This window comes from Triticum urartu, chromosome 4A (assembly GCF_056163025.1).
Source record: "Triticum urartu cultivar PI428250 chromosome 4A, HENAU_Tu73, whole genome shotgun sequence".
In the NCBI taxonomy this organism is placed as follows: Eukaryota; Viridiplantae; Streptophyta; class Magnoliopsida; order Poales; family Poaceae; genus Triticum; species Triticum urartu.
This window is the reverse complement of record NC_141876.1, coordinates 430,663,861-430,687,407: the sequence shown is the minus strand read 5'-3', so window position 1 is coordinate 430,687,407 and position 23,547 is coordinate 430,663,861. Positions and strand designations below refer to the sequence as shown.

General features: G+C 45.0%; 1 long non-coding RNA gene across 3 annotated transcripts; it reads left to right on the top strand.

The window, feature by feature from the left end:
- The first annotated feature begins 1,955 nt into the window (after positions 1 to 1,955).
- On the top strand, positions 1,956 to 5,206 carry LOC147976064 (uncharacterized). 3 transcript variants are annotated; one of them, XR_015602112.1, is made up of 6 exons: positions 1,956 to 2,357; positions 2,443 to 2,524; positions 2,619 to 2,706; positions 3,126 to 3,253; positions 4,011 to 4,091; positions 4,876 to 5,206. It is a non-coding gene; the product is annotated as an uncharacterized LOC147976064 (long non-coding RNA). The 3 variants fall into 3 exon arrangements; XR_015602113.1 differs by having other exon boundaries at positions 3,126 to 3,305; XR_015602114.1 differs by lacking the exon at positions 2,619 to 2,706.
- Positions 5,207 to 23,547: the final 18,341 nt, after the last annotated feature.

The window sequence follows — 23,547 nt, the reverse complement described above, 5'->3', positions numbered from 1 at the left end:
ATCGGATGCACCGCCCCTCTGCCTTTGTGTGCATGACATGTGGGCCACCTAAAATGCAGCGAGCATCAAGTTTCTACCACAGCCACCCGCGATTCCCACGATGCCGCTCGAACCCATGAAACCACACGTCCCCCGACCTGCGGCTCACCCCTCTTGGCCCCACTGCCCCTCTGCCTACGGGAGCATTACATGTGGACCAGTCACCTATCGGGTCCACATGTTATTGACTCAAAGGCAGGTGTAGTAAGGCACTGAAGCTCAGTCCCGACGGCCCTGAGAGGGAAATGTAACTCCTGCGCCAGGGCTTGTGGTGCTCCCGCAGCACGAACTCGTGCCAAACTCGAGATTTGTTTCTTTACTATACATGCACGCAACAATTTAATGGACATTGTAATCTCAACATGTGATGGGGAGCTCTAAATTTGAATTTGAAACTTACAAAACAAAAAGATTCAAAACAAACAAACTGGGAGAGAGGGAGTATATCGTAGGATGTGTCCCATACAAAATAAGTCCCTTGGTTTGTCACCGCGAAGATGCGGTTAGGAAGGAGCACGGCGTCTTCCTACTCGTACGGCATCAAATCGGCCACAGACAGCATGGTCGGCCTTTGACCGCCATGTGCAAGGTTCGTTCTTTCTTATTCAATCTCACCGTGGTTCCATCGTACCAATTCATGCGGTGGCCCGTTGCATGGTTGATCCCAATGTTGGACAAAGGCTCTACGAGAATGGTGTCACCATTGTAAATGTTGTGCAAATTGATGTTGGTACCCTCCCATACATATGCAAGCCAATCTCCACTCGCACCGAGCCTAACCTGTGAAACAGTGGGCAGGGGGAGAATTAGGAAATGGACACAGAAGTAGTCTTTAGAATGCATTTACTACGTGATCAAACTCATCTTACCTGCTCATCGGAGGAAATCCGAGTGCCCCTCAACGTCGGCATCTCAAGGGGCGTCAACTTGCAACTACGGCCACGCCGCGCTGGAGAGAACCCCAAGGAAACATCCTCGTGCGTTCCACGGAACATCAAGATGCATTTGTATGAGTAGTTTATCTTGTGAGAGAAAAGGATGAACGAGGGGAGGCCTCTAGAGATAGAGATGGACACTACTACTACCAATGTGCTAGCCCGTGCGTTGCAATGGGTCCAAAGTAGTAGAATAATACTTGTTCACGTGCTTGAAATATAAACACTCTAGTTTTGATATACATGTCTCAGCAGACATGACAACTTGTCCATGGAAGTTGAACCACGGTGATCATGACGTTTCTTGTTTCTACCACTGCCACACCCACACGCGATTCCCACGACGCCGCTCCAACCCACGGCACGACGTCCCCTGACGTGGACATGGATCCTCTGACATAGTAGAATGGTATGATTGTTCGCGTCAGGGGATCCTCATCCCCCCGACGTGCCCCTCATCCCTCTCGGCCCCACTGCTCCTCTGCCTTTGTGTGCATGATATACTCCTAATATATTACTCCCTCCGTACCTAAATATTTGTCTTTTTTGAGATTTCAAATGGACTATCACATACGGATTATATAGACATATTCTAGTGTTTCTAGCAAGATGCCCGCGTGTTGCACGAAGTTGATGGAAAAGGTAAGCACAACTTATAAATTGACGGATCAAGTACTAGTTACAATGATGCATATAATTAAGCAAAGGGATCGCACATGTCGATATTGACTGGAACGAGAATGCAACAGCAAAATAAGAATTAAGGCCACGATGATGCGATCACACACTACAAGGATACCCCTTATAAAGCAACAAAAATTCTACAACATTTTGGCTATATGGTGCAAAATTTACAATAGATACGTATATAAGGGGTTGCAGTATATGCGTTGTAGATTTGTAGCCCATAACCCTATCGTGATACATATATGAAAAAATACAGAGAAAACGAGAGAGAGAGAGAGAGAGAGAGGCGCGAGAAACAGAGTCCACGATTCCCCTTCATCTCTCCCAAATCGCCGCGTGCCTCTTCTCCCTCCTCCGTCCCACCCCGCCGCAGGCCCTCCCCCTCCGCTCCTCCCACCTCGCAGCTCCGGAGGCTGCCGGGTCCGTCCCATCCCCACCCACCAATCCCTCTCGCGTCCCATCTCCTCTCTTCACGTGGCTCCTTGCTGCACCTATTGCGGCGGCTGATTCAGGCGACGTCCGGCGAACCCCGCCACCGGGAAGCACATCCCGAGGTCCCCTCGCACCGCTGTGCCCTCCCATATGGTTAGATCCGGCGCTCGCGGCCACCAAAGCCCTCCCGCGACCCTCCCCCGATGGCTAGGGTTTCGGGCGTCTGCTCTGGCGCCGGTGGCCGTGTCGTCCTCCTATCATTCGGTGAGTGCTTCCCTCCCCCTGGCTTCGTTCTCTCTCTCCCCCCTTTCTCTAACATATGCTCTTCTCTTCTCATGTACACGTGCAGGGAGGAACGGCCACTGGACATCCTTGCAGCTGCACGGGACGAATCAGCATAGCCATGGAGCTTGCTCCTCCTCTGGCTTCAGGTGACTTGGTCCACTCATCCTCTCTACTCTTGTTCGTGGCACATCAGGAGCAGTAATGGCTTCAAATTAACCCCGAGTTGCATATTCTTTCTAGGGCAACAACATTGTAGGGAATGATTTTCTTTCCTGTAAGTTATTCTGAAGCTCAAATACGTCTTGAAGCAGCAACCAGTGTGTTTGAGGTAATATGTACAGAAAAGACCTAGTATGGTTGAGGATCGGGTCATAGTCTAATTAATACAGTATCTTTGCAAGGCCCCATTCCTTTTCTGTCCAATCTTTAATATTCTCCTCTTCAGTTTTTTATGATGCAAAAATCCAACATATATTCTTTTAGGCTAATTATTAAATCAATATAATGATAGTCCATGTAGTGGCGGAAGTGTAGCAAGAGTAGTTTGAACCAGATTAGGCGAAGGTGTAGCAAGGCTGTTGAGTGAAGGAACTGGACATGTGGCAATTTGTTTTCTATTCTCCAGCCTTTAAGGTCATAAAAAAAGAACTATGCAATCGACTTGATCACTATTATTTTATCTAGAAAAAATATCGCTTTTGTACGCTTGTATTGATGAGTACTCCTCTTGACTCGATTGTGTTGTAGGGAGTGAAAGCATCCAGTTGGGGTGGTCTGCAGCTCTGATCGCCTCCAGCAGCACCACATATTCAAAGTTCCAAACAGTAGTGCCTCACTGTTGCCTCCAACCAGCCATTTCACTTTGATGCTCATAGGTGGCTTAAAATAATCATTTGATGTGTTTCTTATGTAGAAGATTTGAGTGATGTACGTGTTTATTTCAGAAAACATTTCTTAATGAAGCCTTGCATATATATATATATAGGACTGGTATTCATGTACATTAGCTTTAGTTTGTTTGTTAACTTGAAAGGGTGGTTTCCTTTTTTAACCGAAATCATTTGGGGTTTTTAGACAACTAATTTTTAGGAGCGCACAAGATTTAGACTCCTGCTATGTAATTAAAGGAAATCACAATATTCACCAATATCCTCTGTATATTTACTAACACTAGATTCCTGACTTTTTCATATAAATTATAATTTGGAAACATCATTTATAGGAATGATAAATAGTATATAAAAATGCCTTTATTTAAATTCAATTTACTTCAGCCACATGGAACCCAACACAGTATCACATGTAATATTTCTCAATTAGTCAAAAGTATGCTTCTTTTAAAATTTATGGTTATAATATTTTTTTTTCTTACATAATAATGTTCCGGTTATATGGTAAACTAAAATTGTCTAGCCTATGCGGACGCACGGGATTATGACTAGTCTAACTAACTCGGGGATAAATTAATTGAGCCAGATGTAACCAAGGTAGTAACTAGGACACAAAGAACAGGAGGAATATAGCTTCCTCTTCTTTTATTAAGTAGGAATAAAACTTGATGAAGCTTTACTTGTGTTGCACTATTTTGGAGATGCATGAGACACATGTAACCTTTTCCCCTTCGTTTTGAAGCTGCACGCACCAACTTGATTTACGGCGACGCCATGGAGCAAGTCGAGTTCATGGAGCAAGTCATGGATAATGCCATGGAAGGTATACTCTCTCCCTCCCCCTACCGTGGTACTACTCGTTGTGTCCACGGCGATTGAGCCATGGTAGGTTCTATGCTGCTGTCCATGCAAATTTATAGCATTTGGGGCTGCAGTGACAGTACCACTTCTCTTCTCTTCTCTAGTTATTTAGCAAACTGAACCAAAACGGTTTTAGTCATCTGAAACTGAACCAAAACATTTAGCTCTAGTTAGTTTCAGTCATCCAATAGGAAACAAACAAACCTACAGGTGCTCACCACACTATGGAACAAAACTACAACCCAAATCCACTAAAATGAATTTACAGTTATCACCAGCCTAGAGAATCATTGCTAATTCTGTACACCTACAGTCACTGACATTGCCCTTGAATGCACACCAGCACTTAGGATATTGTCCATATTATTTTATTGAGCCATGTTGTGCTACAGGCTGTGTCATATATTGTGGCATTTGGATTAGTCATCAATGACAACTAGCACTCATGCCGGTATCTTTTCCTAATCATAGCAGGGTCGTAGCTCTTGCTATAGTTGTAAGTTGTGATCCTAAATTTAAACTTGATGGTGCTAAAATTACAAATGAATTCTGGGTAGTGCATGTCAAACTTGTGAAAACTGAAGATTTGGTACGGAGTTGCAAAAGATGTAATACTCTCGATAATGCACAAAAAAAGATTGTGTGGCCTTCAACCTTTGTACTTGCCTAATATCCTGCCTCTATCACTACTTGCATCATGTCAATTCATTATGTATTAACAGTTCATTTTGTTACTTTCTTTGTAGATTAAAAAGATATATGGATGATTATATGGGTATGTGGCAAGTATACTCCAATGATGATGATGATGTTCCGGTTCACGATGATGATGATGATGATGATGGATGCTTTTAGTTTTAGTTAAGTTGTAGGGATGATGTTCCTGTTGGATGATGTTCCTCGGTTAAGTTTAGTTACAAATTGTAGGGATGTTGATGGATGCTTTATTTTTAAGTTTCACTATCAAAGAAAATATTTAGATTATGCATCACGTTTGGATGTTGTTTCTCTTGTACTAATATCCAACATTGTAAACCAGCAGCTTTATCCAATATATGATTCCTCCTCTTATGACTATATTCTCTCTTGTTGTCCTCACTTGATATACATAATTATCACCATTATGTTGATCATTAGTTTAATTGTTGGCAATATTATTCACATTATTTATGTAACAACACCTGAAGTGTAGCAAACTCCTAGTTGCCAAGCAATGAGATTTCGATTCTTGTAAATTTAGCACCAACATATACAAGTGTTGTAAAAGTTGGCGTTATGTGTTGTACTCTTGCAACGGTTTCTCTTACCAACGATGGTATAAGCGTTGCATTATGCGCTAGCAACACTGGATAAGGCTACGCATCCCAAACCGTTGGTAAAGACGTTAACAACGCATATATGGACTTATAGATACGGAAAGAAGCGTTGCTATAGGTGGGGTATTGTTGTAGTGACAGTGGTTGTTACAGAAGGCAAGAAGAAAGATGGATCCACGAACGTACGACCTCCTCCTCCTCAACTTAGTACGCCGGACCACCGACCGGTGGCTAAGGAGCAGTGGCTTTTGTGGCGAGGTCGAGGTGCTTCTCAGCAAAGGCATCCAAGGCTTCCAGCCGGTTGAGGAAGGCCAATCTCGTAGCGTCCTCACTGGCATTGTAGATACCTATGTACACGATTTGCTCGTACACGTGGATGTGTAGGTCGATGAATTCTTGCAGGGCGAGGCTCCTCGTGGCGAGCGCGACCTCCAGGTGGACATTCTTCGTGGCGTCGGCGGGCAGTCGCAGGGCCACCAGTGCTTGAAGGAGATTCCGGCCATGGAGGCCGATTAGGGTGGCAGGCAATGAGGAGCCCGGGCGCGCGGGCTGGAGGAGTACGGCGATGTCGTCTGTGAGCTTCTTGATGACGGTGAACTTGTTGCTGGTGTCAACGATCATCTGGTCCAACTGAGAGTCGTAGTTGGCGTCGACGGCGGCCATCCACCAGCCGGTCTCCAACACCGTCGAGAGACGATCCTCGGCGCCATGCCGCAGGCCGGCGTTGTGGACCATCTGGCGCAGCCGCTGGCCGCTCATGCGCATCACCGCCATGGGTCTGGAGTGAGCTCTTTTGTGCTTAGTGTAGGTGCTTAGGCAAATGCTTAGGTGCGTACGATGTGGTAGATGCATTGGAATGGAGGGCGCCTTTATATGAGGGCAAACTGCGTTGAATTCACATCGTGCAGCCTCTTTTCCCGGACCTCCTCCCATTACTTCCCTCATGCATTAATTGAGGAGGATGCATCGGCCGTTCAACATATCGGGAACCGCTACTCCCTCCCTCGTCTGCATTAAAGCCGTATCGGGAACTGCGCCGCCCGCTTTCAAATCAAATACTCCCTCTGTCTAGGTGAGTATTAAGTCATCTTACGAAAACCAAATAGTAAACACATAGGCGTAGTGCATTAACTCTCACGTTGTTTCTTAGGCTAGCCATAGTGGGAGTAACTTAGGTAGTAACTTAACACATCCCAAGACAATTTTGCTTATGTGGCAACTATTTAATGAGGAAAGAGGTGCTTGTGGTAACATAATATGTTACTGTAACATAGTGCTTTAGTCGCTTCGACAGAGACGCGAGAAGACGAGGGAGTAGACCGCTGCAAACGTAGGGCTGTGTGATTTGACAGTGAGTTACTGTTGGACAGGTGGGGCCCCGTGATTTGGCTTGCCATTATCATTTTAACTGCGGCGCTACGACCGGCGTGAGTCTCCCAGATTCCTGAGCACCTCCATACAGGTGCCTCTCCCAATGCTCCACCATGTAGTAGAGGCTGGCTCTTACATGAGAGCCCACTTCTCCACTTTTTCCTTGCCTCTATTTCCTCCACATATGCAAAAATGCCATGTAAAGCGCACTATTGTACTTACTTTTACTTGCTCCTACAGGTGCTTAAGCTTGCCACATAGGCATAAAGTCTGATGTGGCAAGTTATTCAAGAAGAGAGAGACTAGTTTGGTGACCCAAGGAAGAAACGGTGTTGAGCACGTGTACCTAGGTGAAAAGACAATTTTGAGTCTATAGCTAATTAAATGAAGCAAACTTAGCAACACCATTTCATTGGAAGAGGTCACTCCTTGGCAAATGCAATAAATACTAGTACTCCATGTGTCCCATAATATAAGAACGTTTTTGGCACTACACTAGTGTCAAAAACATTCTTATATTATGGGACGGAGGGAGTACGAAGAAAGAGATAGAGAGGAGTAAAAAATACACTTATAGCCAACCTTGTTGTAGTATGAGTGACTAAGTGATGACTATGTATAACATGCCAAACATCAGATAGCCTAACGTACCATGGTAAATCTCCAAGGGCGCGACTGCACGAGCGACGCGACGGTCGTGGTAGGCGCGACCATGATACGGGCTGCTGGCAGCCCTTGGATCTGAGATCAAACGGTCGCATGCTAAGTTGCTGAAAATTTGTAGAATAACCTTCCAGCATAGGATATTCACCCATAGGTCTAGAATCACACCATGCAACTGTTCGATCTCAGATCCAAGGGCTCTTGGAAGCCCGTATCATAGGAGAATGGAAGGCCACTACCCTGCCGTTCGCACGCTGGCAGTTCGCTCCTACTCGTCCCCGCACGTCCTTCAATACTACGGCGGTTCGCTCCTAGTCATCCCGTCCATTCACATTACGGCAGTTCCACTAATCCTAACCCTCCTCCCAAATCCATGGCGTCCCAAATCTCCAGGATCGGCGGTGAGTACAAGGTTAGAACCATCACTGGCGATGAGTTCGACGTCATCTACACCCGTTCTTCCGCGATGGTGAAAGGATACCTTTCTCGCTTCAGACGCATGTTCGAAAACTCAGATGATGAGTGGGTCGCTGGGCTAGATGTTGAGTACACCACAGTCCTGGGACGAGAGAAGGATCTAAAGGACGAAGAGAGGAAGAAGCCCGCCGTGATCCAGGTTTGCGTGCATGACTTATGCTTGGTCTACCACATATGCCATGCCGATGTTGAGTGCCAGGATTTTAAGGACTTCCTCGGGAGCAACCTAGTCAAATTCGTTACTGTAGACTTTGGTAATGACAAAGAAGTCCTGCGTCGGGTAGGCCTCGTTGTAGGCAACACCTTCAACCTCCAGAAGAATCGGCTGGTGTCCTCTCTTCAGCCTTCAATGCTGACCCTGGCAGGAGCCATGGTTCATCCTTCGTATGGTAAACTGGACAAACCTCCATACACGTTTCATCGTCATGCATGGCAGCGGAATGTACTAGATATAGACCACATCCAGTACGCTGCAATGGATGGCTACCTTTGCTTCAATATCTACAAGGGTTGGATGAAGAGCAACAACCAAGTGTGCGGTTCAAGCAAAGAAGTATCGGCCAAGAGGAAGAGGGACAAGGACGAAGTCGAGGACATGGACGAGGACTCCGAGTAAGGTGGCAGTGTCCTTGCTCATGGTGGTTCTAATGCAGTGTCTACCGGAATAGTTGCAAAGTTTAATTTTAGGTGTGCTTAATTTAATTTGAGGGGTGTGTTGTGCTGAGCCCCCAGCAGAACTATGCTATGTTTCTTCTTGTTACTTTAACTCTTCAGTACGTACATACAAGTATTTCTTACATTTCATCTTTTAGTTGGTACAGTACTACCACTCGTTTCTTCACATTATATACGTACAATATATATGGCCAACATCATATAGCCAGCAGTTTAGTTGTCAAAGAATTTCAGGGTGCTTAGTTTTGTCAAAGAATTCCAGGGTGCTTAGTTTTATTTGAGGGGTGGGTTGTGCACTTGTGCTGGACACCATTATTGTGACAAGCCTTTTTAATAGTACTATATGCATAATTTGGCGACGAGCGCTCTCTATATGTACCACCTTTTTTTAAAATTTCAAGTTTTGCTCCATGGCGCAATCCATCGATACTACTATTGTACAAAAGTGGAGTATATACATTTTTTAAAAGGCTAGAGGGCGGGGCAGTCTAGCTCGGTCGGTTTCACGAGAGGCGGGGGCCTTTGTGATTTGACAGCTCATTACTGTTGTCAAATCGAATAGTACTGCGCCTCCCGCTGCATGCCCGGCGCCTCCATTAAACCCCTCCATTAAACCCGCATGCAAACTGAGAATCCTACTCCGGCCACATGTCCATTCATGAGCGGGCCGGAATTAAATGCAACACCGGCCGAGCTCCTCCCGTCCGCCCTCGGTTTAAACGAGGCCAGACGCCGGCCAAGCTCCTACCGTCCGCCCTCTATTTACACGAGGCCAGACAGATAGTGGGCAAGAATCGCACCCCTCCGCCGCTCCCCCATCTCCTCCTTCACCATTTTCTCCACTCCTGCGATGGCTTCCGATGAGCCGTTCTCCGGCATATTACCCGGCTGGGTGGCCCGCCGAGCCCTCTGGATACGGGCGAGGCCGCTCCGTGTTTCACCAACCTCGCTTGGCCCGATGGAGCCAGTTGCCGCCCCAAGCAGGCGCGTGGTTCAGCAACTCGTCTCTCCAGTTCAGCTCGATGAGGAGTGGCGAGTTGCTCCACGCCGGCACGGCGGCGAGCACGCCGGTACGGGCGCCGTCGCTGCCGCATCGTACCGCGCCACCAGTGTCTGCGGTGGCCGCGCCTCCCGTGTCTGTGGGCGCGCCTCCCGTGCCTGCGGCAGCGCCATGCAGGCAGAGACAGAAGCCGGGTGCGTGGAGAGCGACGAGTCGGTGGCCAGCTTCTCCATGTCCGCCGCCATCATCGAGGAGAAGTAGAACACGGGAGGCCGCTGCCACTTGGGACCCATGAAGGCCACTGCCGAGGCGACGACCGCGGATTCAGGTGGTTTCTTTGCTGCTTCGTCTCTTCCGAGGACCTTCGTCGACCCCGCAAGTGTCTGACGGACATGAGGAAGACAAAGGGATCCGCGAGCGGCCATTTAGATTATGTACTCCCTCTCCAGCTGGCGGGGAACTTTTGTTCTAAGAATGGATAAATTGTATGTATCTACAACTAAAATAAGTCTAGATACATCCATTTCTAGGACAAGTATTTCCAGACGGAGGGAGTATTAATTATACAAGATAGCTGAATTGGCACCTCTTAGTTCATGTAAATGTAATGAAATCCATGATGTTTATATGAAGATCCGGCTTTTTTATACGAAATCCTTCATGCTTATATGAAATCAGTCCGTGTTTGCACGAATTTCATCTGGTTGGTTAGAGTTGTAAAAATGTATGCCGCTGGCGTTTGATGTCGTCCTCTGCTTAAGGAAGCGGGAGGAAATTTGCCGGCTGCCGTTGGAGATGCTCTTTATGCTGGAAATAATAGAGTGACATCCAATCCATTTGAGCTAATTGCATGTATGATTGTCCCTCTATAAAAAGTTAATTGCATGCATAGTGTACACGTGACTTGCAGGGTGGCTACAACTTCGTACAAAAGGTTAAAAAGAAACAAGTCCATCCTTAATCTTGTATTCTAAGTACTCTGTGGGTTCCACTGCCAGTACAGTGGTGAAAGAAGTATATATCAAATAAGTAGAGTAATATATAATATAAAAATATAAAGTTAAAAGACAGAATACGAACTCATGTCATCGCGTTGCGAGCATCCGGCGCTAACCAGCCCAGCACATTTTTGTTGTAGACCATGCTGGAGATATATCTCCATGTCTACTCTTATATATACTCCATTCGTTCCTAAATATTTGTCTTTTTCAGATTTCAAATGGACTACCACATACGGATGTGTATGTAGACATATTTTAGAGTGTAGATTCATTCATTTTGCTCCGTATGTCTTTTCAGGAAGGGGTCAGATTTGTCCTTGATTTATTTATGAGGTATCCAGATGGCACTGCACCGCCAAGAAAATAGGGTAACATCAAAATTATGGACTACTTTTTTGAGTATGTTGGTAAGGTCCGGTCATAGTCACTTGTTGAAATCTGTAAAAAGACAAATACTCCCTCCGTCCAGAAATACTTGTCATCAAAATTGATAAAAGGAAATGTATCTAGACGTATTTTAGTTTTAGATACATCTCTTTTTATCCATTTTGATGACTAATATTTTCGGACGGAGGGAGTAGAAAAAGAGTTGGTGATGATGGTGTGCGTGCCATCCTGCAATATAGGCTGTCGGATTTATATCTAACGGATAGGAAAGAAACTATGGCAATGTTGCAAAAATATACCCACACATCTCTCCACATTCACAAATAAGGCCTTCCCTCATTCAACCTTTTCTCTCACAAGATAAACTACTCATACAAATGCATCTTGATGTTCTGTGCAACGCATGGGCAGCTAGCTAATTTCTTTTAAAATAGTTGGTGCGATAATTGGGTTGAAGTGATATATTTTATGTCTGCCCCGAATGACTTCAGATTCACTAGTAGTAACAAAGAAAAGGTTGCCTTGTTAATTAACAGAAAATAGGGTGAAAACTATCACATGAGGCCGGTAAAAACAAGGCACACTGGGTTCAGCGTCATCGTCACTACAGCTATGCGCGCGCGAGAAGTCTACATATCGAGGGGGCTACCGAGCGAGGCACCGAGACACAATGTTTGAGAGAGAAACCAATTGACAGATTATGATCAGATCGAGTTGTCACCCTTCTGCTGTCATTGTTGGTGGGGAGGGAGAGAAAGACGTATTGAGAGTGTGTGCGGTAGACACAGAGGCACAACTAGCGAGTGTGTGTGTGTTTGAAAGAGGAGTAGATAGATTATTATCAAGATCGATGTGCCACCCTACTCCTTCGGTGCCGGGTAGTGTGTGTGTGATTGTTTGAGAGAGAAGCCAGTCGATAGATTAGTATCAATATTGAGGTGTCACCCTACTCCTTCGGTGTTGGGAAGTGTGGGTGTGTGTGTGGGGGGGGGCAGTGACACTCACATATCTCTACTCTTATAAAAAAACAGAGTTGGTGATGATGGTGTTCCTGCCATCCTGCAATATAGGCCATCCGATTTATATCCGACGGATAGGAAGGAAACTATGGCAATTTTGCAAAAAGATACCCACACCCCTCTCCGCATTTGCAAATAAGGCATTCCCTCGTTCATCCTTTTCTCCCACAAGATAAACTTCTCATACAAATCATCTTGATGTTCCATGCAACGCATGGGCATCTTGCTAGTAGGGAGAAGGAGTTTGTGTGACACATATCTAGCTATATTAAGGGATAGGTAGATAGCATATGTGTGAGAGACATTAGTGGCTATGGGTGGGCGGAATTAAAGGGGTGGGCGTGTTAGACATAGAGAGCGTGTGTGTTTCTGTGTGAGAGACTTGTAGGACGGGGTAGAAAGACGAATTTAACCCTGACGGAGGGAGAGAAATACACGAAGTGCACGTGTGTGATTCCGATGCCCACAGGGAAATGAGATATGTATGCATGTGAGAGAGATTGCACAATTCATTGACGTATCACTATCTAGCGATCGTGGGCGTGCATCGCTTGAACATAAGTCAATATCTACTTCGTATCGTGGCCAAAGGTACAATATCAATTCAACGCTATAAAGATTGGACACTCACATATCACATTTTTTCTATTTAAATAAGCATTTTTAGTTGTGCATGCCAAAGTTACAGTGATGTTTCTTCAAACAACCAATGTAGCTATCATGAACATACACCATTGTTACTCTTGCATTCAAATTCATTAGTCTTGGATGATTTAAGTTTCTATTTTGAAGTAATATATGTAATATTCATATATGAATTCAACGGGTACACAATTTATGAAATGGAGGCTATGTAATCATATGAGGTAACACTTTTAAGTAGCTGACTACAATATCCATTTCTTTTTGTGCGCCTCTACACTAACACATCAATGCATTATGTTTAAAGTAAATAACCAATGGCACTAAATTATCTATTTACACGAGAAATACATAGGCTGAACGTTTGATCCCTTTTTGTGAACGCGCCACTACACCCGTACGATTGGCTGCGCCCGTGTGAACGTCCAAGTTATTGGTGCATCATCCTGAGTTATTGTCTTTTTTCTGGGGTGGACTTCACACTAGTTATTAACTGCTGACGCATGCCCTGTGTACACAGTCTAGCATGACCTTCCCGCTAGCACAGTCCAAAATTAGTTGAAACTGGATACGAACGATCCCGCGGGCGGCAAAATCTGCCGCCTCCTTCTAAAATTTCCGCCACCTTAGTCTTTAGCATGCGAAATCCCCCTTTTGTCCTTGGTGCACGGAGACCAACAGTTACAATACCACCCTCATCTACATGATAGGTCAGGGCTGCTTTGGTAACTTCCGGTTCCCCCCCTACACGGCACCCCCATTTCCTCTCCCCCTCCCGCAAAAACGACTAACTACACGGCACGCCGTCCGTACTTCATCCCCCTTTCTCCCCTCCCCTCTTGAAACCCTAGACCGCTCATCCACCGGCGTACCATAGCCCATTCACTGCCAGCGGCGTCCACCTCGCTGGATCTGCTTCTGCGGCCGCATCTACCCCTCCCACCTCCCCTAGAAACAAGTAGACTGCTCATCCACCACTGTACCACAGCCCATTCAGTGTCGGCCTTGTCCACGGTGCCGGATCTGCTTCGCCGGTACTCTCGTCAACCGCCGCGCATCTGCAGCGGCTCATTCGTACTCCCCACCGGAGATGCTTCGTCCACACCCCCCGGAGCCGTCCCACCGACGCCCTCGTCGACGGCCTCTGGTCCTCTTCGCCGACACCTTCCTCAACCCTACCAGAGCCGCTTCGCCGACACCTTCCTCAACCCTACCGGAGTAGCTTCGCCTATACCATTCTCAACCCTACCGGGGCCGCTTTGCCAACTCACAAGTCCATGGCCTCAGATCCGCTTCCTCGCACCCTCATCCAACCTACCAGAGCAGCTTCTGACGCCCCATCCACGGCCGCAGATCCGCATCATCGACACCACCCTTAACCCAACCACCGGAGCAGCTTCTGACGCCCCGTCCACGGCCACAGATCCGCATCGTCGACACCATCCTTAACCCAACCACCGGAGCAGCTTCACCTACGCCCTCGTCCACGACCATAGATCCGCTTCGCCCACACCGTAGTCCACCCTACCAGAGCCGCTCCATAAACACCCTACTCGACGGTTCTATATCTCCTTACCGGACCCCGACAGCCAGCACAGCGTCATCACTCTCGACGTTTCTAACCTGATTCCCACAGTCTGGAGAGATACCAAGCACCCGCCACGGCCTAGGTACTTGTCACCTTTAAACCCGTCCAGCATCACCTGCCCGATGTACTTCAAATATACTAACCGGTCATTGTTACCTGTTATGCAGCTGGCAAAAACTACAAGGGCGATGTTTCTTCTGGATCTAACAGCTTGGCCAACCAAGATCCTGGACTGAGGCATTGCTATGATCTTGTAAGCGCGTCTCTCTCTCTCTCTTGTATTGTTCTGTGCCTGCCAGCGTGATTTGCTAGGATTTTCGACTAGTAATCCCTTTGTGCAGACAATGATTTCTACTACTGGCTGCTAAATTAGATATGTAGATGCCATACATGATACTACCTCGTACCTCCGTTCCTAAATATAAGTCTTCCTAGAGATTCCACTATAGGCTACATACGGAGCAAAATGAGTGAATCTACACTTGAAAATGCATCTATATACATCTGTATGTGGTCCATACTGGAATCTCTACAAAGACATATATTTAGGAACAGGGGCAGTACATTACACAAAATCGTAGGTGGCATGTAGGAATTCCAGTGCACTACATTAGGCTCCCTTAGAGTGCCTGCTAGTCCAGCATACAGAGTCATGGCTAGTTTATGGTACACACACAATCGTTAATTGGTGGTTTAAATATGCGCAAGGGATATGCAATGTAGTATCATGTAGAGATGTCTGAAATTAGCCGTGTCAACTTGCAGATAGGGTTACACAATGAAAAAGTACAAGATGTATGTGGCAATTTCATGGAACATCGCAAAAAAAGGAGAGGCAACGGTGAGCCTATACAGTGTGCTATGGTACGTCACTCCTCCATTGCAATCATCGTGACATGTTATTTGTATGCCAATTCTATTAGCCAAGTTTCTTAGGGACAGTTATTATGAGTTATCCTAAGAAAATAAGCACCTGTGAATATAAGTTCCATGTAATAAGCCAACCAGTTCTTTTCATTGTGTTTTCAGCTTATCTTTGGTATGATCAGTGGAAAGTCTAGATTGCATTATATTTTTTTCATTTTGCTGCCCATATGGAAATTAATTTGACTTGCAAACATCACAAATTGAACCCAGTGCGGTAATTAATATGATAGGAAAACAGAACATCACTATTTGCTCAAAATGCAAATACAAAGATACCATCTACTTGGCACAATCTACTTTGGTCAATGTTTTCCATAGAGATCCCATTGCCTAATTTAAACGAAGAACGCATGACCCACATTTAAATGAAGAACAATTATTTATTGAAATTCGATGGTCCAAGTGGCTGGTTATTATCGTATAGCAGCACCACCTGAAAGCATCACATAGAAGCAGCAGCAGCTCATAGCAACTCATCATACAGCAGCAGTAGTCTGCAATTCATCATATACCAGCAGCAGCTCATAGCAATTCATCATATAGCAGTAGCAGGAGCAGCTTGTAGCAACTCATCATATAGAAGCAGGAGGAGCAGCTTGTAGCAACTCATCATATAGCAGCAGCAGCTCATAGCAATTCATCATATAGCAGCAGCAGCTCATAGCAACTCATCATAAAGCAGCAGCAGCTCATAGCAATTCATCATATAGCAGCAACAGGAGCAGCTCATAGCAATGCATCATATAGCAGCAGCAGAAGCAGCTCATAGCAATTCATCGTATAGTGGATCAGAATGAAAATTTGGCAAAAAATCAGAGGAGATCCTCACCTTGTTGGATGAGCTCATCCTTCAATAGCACCTCAAGGCCATGGCCTGGGAGGAGGGGAGGGGGAGTAAGGTGCCTTCTGCCGCAGTGTGGCATCAGCCGTAGTTGTGCAGCGCCCGCTGGAGTAGTGCATTGGACGAAAGACAGTGGAGCAGCTGCTGGAGACCATGAGAATGAGGGGCAACTCCAGAGGGAGGAGAGGCCAGGGAGATTTGCCCCTACCCGCCGGCCATGTAGCCTAGCTGGACATAGCAGCGTCGAGGACAAGGCCAGATGGGACCAGTGGCGACGACTCGCTGGAGGAACCCTAGTGCTACAGGCAGGGGATTGAGGTAGAGGGAAAGGGGAGAGGAGATGCAAGCGGGCAGGGCAATGAATGCTTGCGTGTTTTTTTACTTGAGGGTCAGGTGTGACACGGGCGTCAGCAGTTGCATTTTGAGTGTAATATAGGCAGACAACAGAGTCATTTCACTATTCCCCTTCCCTTCAATTTTTAGTGACGTTCTACCCGAAACACCCCCCCTCCAAAGCGAAATTAGTTAATCCCAAGCCCATAACTCAAAAATGACTTCTTTACATCTTTTATGGCTTATTTTGACAATATGCCTTGAAAAGGCGGAATCGAACTGGCCCTTAACCTGCAATTCAATTGTGCGTGCAATGATGAATCACTCCTGCCTGCTATCTGTACATTTAGGCATCATCATACATGGCATAACCTAATACATGTGCATTCCATTGTAGAATCTGGACTATGCAATGTTTATGTTAGTTCATACGTTGCACATGATGTTTAAATGCCTCTTAAATCTGGTCAGTCAAGTGATGGTCTTTAAGCCTCCTTCTTTGCTTCTTTTGTTGATATGTAAGATTTGCTCACACTTCTGTTCAATTGCTTGTTTGCATCAGCCAGCCATACTAGGACTGTTTGCTTTGATTACTTGCTGTTCTTGACCTAACACTCTAACAGAGCTTGTCAACGATTTAAACACTAAGGGCTGCTGTAGTGGGGCCTTGTCTAACTCATAGGTGACATAAAGGTTTGGCTGTACACTACATTAGGCTCTCCAAGAGTACTTGGAGATCTAGTTCGAAGGTATGCCTAGTTTTTACATAGTGCAGACATAGTAAATTCTCATTTCATTGTGTGCAAGTGCAAGAGATGCAGCATGTTTCATTATGTGGTGTTGTTTTGTTATAATCTCATCCTTTTGTGTTCACAGACTGGAAAGTATGCATATTTATCTTCCAAGGAGACGAGTAACTAGTTTGTGTCACCTTGCAGAGGGGGTGCAATGAAGATAAGATTGAGGATTTCCAAGTACAAGATGTTAGGAAGGAGCCTTGCAAGAGAAGTAGGAGCTGCGCTGAGCCTCTTCAACCTGCTAAGGTAAGTCACTGTATGCAACTCAACAGTTCAATTCCTTGTTTGTTTCAGGCATGGTTAATTTTCTCTTTTCAATTGCTTTATTTGTCCTCAGTTAATGAGATGCCCAAATAATCATGCCTGATGTTCGGTACTTGTATCGCTATTAGTTGACATAATTAAAGGCCTTACCATTTAATTACTCTGCCGAAGTGTGCCTGAAGCTTTGAAGTCTATTAACCAACTATCATTGCATGAGGCTCACAATCTAGTTTATACTACGCTAATCATTGCATAGTTTTGCCTGCTGTAGTATGTTTGTATGAAACCCCCTGCTGTTCATTATGCTCCCTAAGACTTTAATTGAGGCACAGAATGGCCAACTGCTTGCTTACTTATACGCAACGTGCTGTCTAAATTTGTAACTTGTCTGTGTTTTCGATTGGGCCCCAACATCATGCTCCTCTGGTGAGCTAAGATGGATTTCTGTATGCAGGCTGCACAGACTATCTTTTTTATAATTTTTAAAATATCACCTGCTTATGCTTCATGATGTGTAACAATTTTTTTTAAAGTGACATGTAACATTATTGTTAGTCCTGTTTTGCCATGTAGTACAAAATAGTGTCTTGTGCGCTTCACTATTGTAACTATATTTTTGCCCTAGTCATGTGTACTTACAGAAACATTTCAGGATGAAGTGACATCAACACAAAGATCTACGAGCAGTGCGGCATGGTCGTTACCGAATGATTATGGATTGGAATTGGAATGTGCTGATGTTCTCGAGCATCAACTAGAGGTGGCAAGACAACGTGTACATGATTGTCAACGTATAATCAACAAGTTGAGACTGGACATGCAGGTATTAGATGCAGGAGTCAAAAAAAATGAAACAAGACACTGAGGTAACCATGAAGGAATTGGAGATTTTGCAGACTGAAATTTGTGCTATCTGAATCCGGCCAATCCTATTTTCTGAAGAGATTATAGTTCAAATGGAGTTAAGTTGATGCGCGTCCATGATGTATGAGCTGTATTTGCCCAGTGTATGTAATTTGTTGTTTGTGTGTCTTTATTATCACCTATGCCGAACCATAATGCCTAGTGGGTATAATCGGCTGTAATTTCTTTATTGTATAGTGTAGGATTATTCTACCTTTCTATGCCTTGATCTCTTTGTTGTAATAGTGTAGTCTTTTTAGAGGTGATAGTATTGAGTAGGATAATTCTTTGAATATGCTATATCGTTCAAACGGGGGCCAATTCGCCCGACCATGGCCCTTCATGGGCCGTCGGATCCATGGGCCTTCTACGTCTCGTAGGATCCATGGGCCTTCTACGTCTCGTAGGTTCCATGGGCCTTCTACGTCTCGTAGGATCCATGGGCCTTGTACGCCTCGTAGGATCCATGGGCCGCCGGCACATTTATGGATCTTGTACGGGCCTTTAATGGGCCGTAGATGGGCCTTTAATAGAAATTGTACGTTTTATGGGCTGACCATAACGGGCCGTTAATAGGCCGTATTTGGCGATGCTATGAAAATGGCCCAACAGACTAATGGTCCACAAATGGGCCAACTGTAACGACGGGCTGAATTTGGCCCACAAGCAGAAAATGACAGTAATGAGTCATAAGTAACCGAATGCTGCAAATGAGCCCAAGAATAAATGGGCCCTCAGAAGGCCGAAAGTTAACTTGGGCTGGAAACGGCCCAACGGAATAACGGGCCATTAATGGGTATAAAGTGATACATTGTTCATTACGGGCCAGTTTCACCATGGGCCGTTAATGGGTGTAATGTAATACACTGTTCATTACGGGCCAGTTTCAGTACGGGCCGCTAATGGGCCAAGAGTTACAAAGGGCCTCATATGGGCCGAAAGACGTCATGGGCTATACATGGGCCAGAAGTGAAAACAGGCTGGAATCATAGTGGACGGCCCAGATGACACTATTGGGCCTAATTCAGATAGGGCGTAACGGTCCTTGGGTTAGCGGGCTGTAAATGGGCTATATGCGAACAGGCCGTTAACAGGCTTTCCATGGGCCGGCCTGCCAGCTTTTGACCAAGTCAAACGGGCCGGCCTTTTCACAGGAATGGGCCACTGTTGGGCCGTGCCACGTGTCGACGTATCATAGGCGCCTATCTAACCCGATGACGAGCTGACACGTGTTTCATCCGGCCAATAAGAATTTTACACGTGGAAATTTCCCGTTGGTCGGGGCTGTTAACGGGTTATCGGATCCAAAACCCGACCCAATAGCTTAACGGAGTTCCATTACGGTGGATGCCACGTGTCGGTCACCCTTGACGAAAGCACTTCTGTGACGCGCGATTTATCATCATGGAAGTGGACACTTCCATGATGATAATTTTGGTAATGTCATGGAACACTTCTACGACAGCACAGGTATGACTATCTTGATTCTATCATAAATTTGTCATGGATGTACATGCATGACAAAAAAAGCGACCTACTGTGACAAACACGTATCATCACGGAAGTGTATTTTTTGTAGTGATGGCTTTGTAGTAAATGGTCAGGAAAGGAAGGTGTGCAAGCTACTGAAATGTTTGTATGGCCTGAAACAAGCGCCTAAGAAATGGCATGACAAGTTCAATACAACTTTGACATTTGCTGGCTTTGTTGTTAAAGAAGCTGACAAATGTGTATATTATCGCTATGGTGGGGGCGAAGGAGTTATACCGTGTCTGTATGTCGATTACGTACTGATATTTGGGACACAGCTCAAAGTAATTGAGGAGGTCAAGGCTTTTCTATCTCATAACTTTGAGATGCAAGACCTGGGCATGACTGATGTTATCTTGAACATCAAGCTACCGAGAGATAATGAGGGTAGAATTAATTTTTGCAATCCCACCATGTTGGGAAGATTTTGAGTCATTTTTGATATTTGAACAACAAACCTTCTACAACACCATATGATCCTAGCATGCGGATTCGAAAATTTGAAGGCACGGCTGTAGATAAATTGAGATACCCTCAAGTGATTGGTTCACTCATGTACCTAGTTTGTGCTACTCGGCCTGACATCTCATTTGCTTTGTGCAAACTGAGTAGTTTGTTTCCAATCCAGGAGTTGTGCACTAGCATGCTGTTGAGCGAGTCGTGCGTTATTTGCAAGGTACCGTGAACTACGGAATTCACTAATGTGGGTACCCGACGGTACTTGAAGGGTATATTGATTCGAATTGGATATCTGATGCTGATGGATGAAAACCACAATTAGATATGTTCACACTTGGTGGTGTGTTGTTTCCTGGAAGTCTTGCAAGCAGAAGATCTTAACGAGATCGACTATGGAAGCAGAACTCGCAACATTAGACACATCATGCATCAAAGGGGAATGGCTTCGAGAGCTTTTGATGCATTTGCTAGTGGTTGATAAGCCAGTCTCGGCTATCCTTATGAACTTTTACAATCAAACAGTGATTGCCAAGGCTAAGAGTTCATAGGAAAACATGCAATTCACAAAGCACATAAGAAGATTAAAATCCGTTAGGCATTCTAGAAACTCCGGAGTAATAGCGTTGGATTGTATCTAGACGGCTAAGAATCTAGCGGATCCCTATGTGAAAGGGCTATCATGGATTGTGATAGAAAATGCATTGAGGGAGATGGGCATGAGGCCCATGTAAGTTGCCATTTGGGTAACCTAACCTATGTGATCGGAGATCCCGGGAAAATTAGGACCTGGGAGAACAATCCAGCGGTCAACTGAGGAGAGTATCCTTACTAACCCACTCCGTTGGAGATGCAATACTCTCTTGAACTGTAAGGTGTATTAACTTTTGTCTTAATGTGTCCCAAAGCTTTTATAAGCAAGATGCTATCCTATAGTGTGATCTTTGGAGGAACTCACCTATGTAAGCCCGACTATTGGTCATAGTCTATGAGATAGGGTAATCTCTAGGAAGCTCATGAGAAGGTCAGGAGTATGACTAATAAGCTCTACATGTGGGGTTTAGCCTTCGGCAGCCTTGATGACCCACAAGTATAGGGGATCAATCGTAGTCCTTTCGATAAGTGAGAGTGTCGAACCCAACGAGGAGCAAAAGGAAATGACAAGTGGTTTTTAGCAAGGTAATCTCTGCAAGCGCTGAAATTATAAGTAACAAATAATTTGATAGTAGGATAATTTGTAACGAGCACGTAACAGTAACAACAAATAATATGCAGCAAGATAGCCCAATCCTTTTGTGGCAAAGGACATGCGAAAATGGTTTCTTATAATAAGCAAAGTGTTCTTGAGGGCACATGGGAATTTCATCTAGTCACTTTCACCATGTTGGCTTGATTTGTGTTCACTACTTTGATAATTTGATATATTGGTGGATCGGTTCTTAGGTGCTATTCTTACTTGAACAAACCTCCTACTTATTATTAACCCCCTCACAAGCATCCGCAACTATGATAAAAGTATAAAAATAGAATCTAACCATAGCATTAAACTTTTGGATCCAAATCGGTCCCTTACAAAGTAGCGCATAAACTAGGGTTTAAGCTTCTGTCACTCTAGCAGCCCATCATCTAATAACTACTCCACAATGCATTCCCTTAGGCCCAAATATGGTGAAGTGTCATGTAGTCGACGTTCACATGGCACCACTAAGGGAATCACAACATACATACTATCAACATATTAAACACATATCAAGTTCACATGATTACTTGCAACATGATTTCTCCCGTGACCTCAAGAACAAAAGTAACTACTCACAAGTGATAAACATGCTTATGATCATAGGGGTATTAAATAGTATAATGGATCTGAACATATAATCTTCCACCAAATAAACCATATAGTGATCAACTACAAGATATAATCAACACTACTAGTCACCCACAAGTACCAATCTGAGGTTCTGGTACAAAGATTGAACACAAGAGATGAACTAGGGTTTGAGAGGAGATGGTGCTGGTGAAGATGTTGATGAAGATTGGTCTCCCCAAGACGACAGGGTTGTTGGTGATGATGATGACGATGATTTCCCCCTCCGGGAGGGAAGTTCCCCTGGCGGAATCGCTCCGCCGAAGGGCAAAAGTGCTCCTGCCTAAGTTCTGCCTCGAGACGGTGGTGCTCCATCCCGACAGTCCTCTCCTTATTTTTTCTAGGTCAAAATGACTTATATACCAGAAGATGGGAACCGAAGGTGGGCCAAGGAGGGCACAACCCACCAGAGCGCGCCTAGGCTCCCTAGTGTGCCAAGGTGGGTTGTGCCCACCTGGTGGGCCTCCTCTGGTAGTTATTCGCTCCAATAATTCTTATTTATTCCATAAAAATTCCTTGTGAAGTTTCAGCTCATTTGGAGTTGTGCAGAATAGGTAGTCAGACGTAGCTATTTTAGGTCCACATTTCCAGCTGCCAGAATTCTCCCTCTTTGTGTGAACCTTGCATATTATGAGAGAAAAGGCATTACAATTACTCCAAAAAGAATTATTATGCATAAAATAGTATAAATAATAGTAGGTAAACATGATGCAAAATGGACGTATCAAGCCACATATTAGCTGACAATTGGTGAAACTTCTGCATGCTAAACTGAAAATTGAAGGCATAGTCCATTGTTTAGTTGGGAAGAAGTCTAATCCGGTTGGTCTATATGAAAGTTTGACTTAACCGTCTTTGGCGGGGTCCCAGAACCGGGGTACCTAATGTAAAGGAGCCTGGCCTCGACCTTGACAAGGGCCCACCAGGCCCAAAGGGTGTCATGGAACCCTAAGGAGGCGAAGGCGATGAGTGTGTTCCCCAAGGCAAAGGGAAACAGAAGAATTGATTTGACATCCCCCGTGTGTAAACCCTAGGCCTCTCCTGTCTATATAAAGGGAGGCCTAGGTCCTCATTAGCGATCCAATCTGGAACTAAACTCTGGATAGACATCTCAAACACCATTGTAATCCTCTGCACGAGTTATCCCCTCGCCATGATGAAACACAAGTGCTCCCTTGGTGGTTTTGGTAATTAATGTCAACATATCTTTTGTTGGACTAATAGATTTTGTTCCTTTATCTAGTATATTTCAGACAAGTTCAACAGTGGCATGGCAAGGACAAGAGGATGTGGACCACCTTCAAAATGCTAAGGACATGGATTGGCAAAAGCTCAAGACTACATTTTTGGTTAAGTGATCC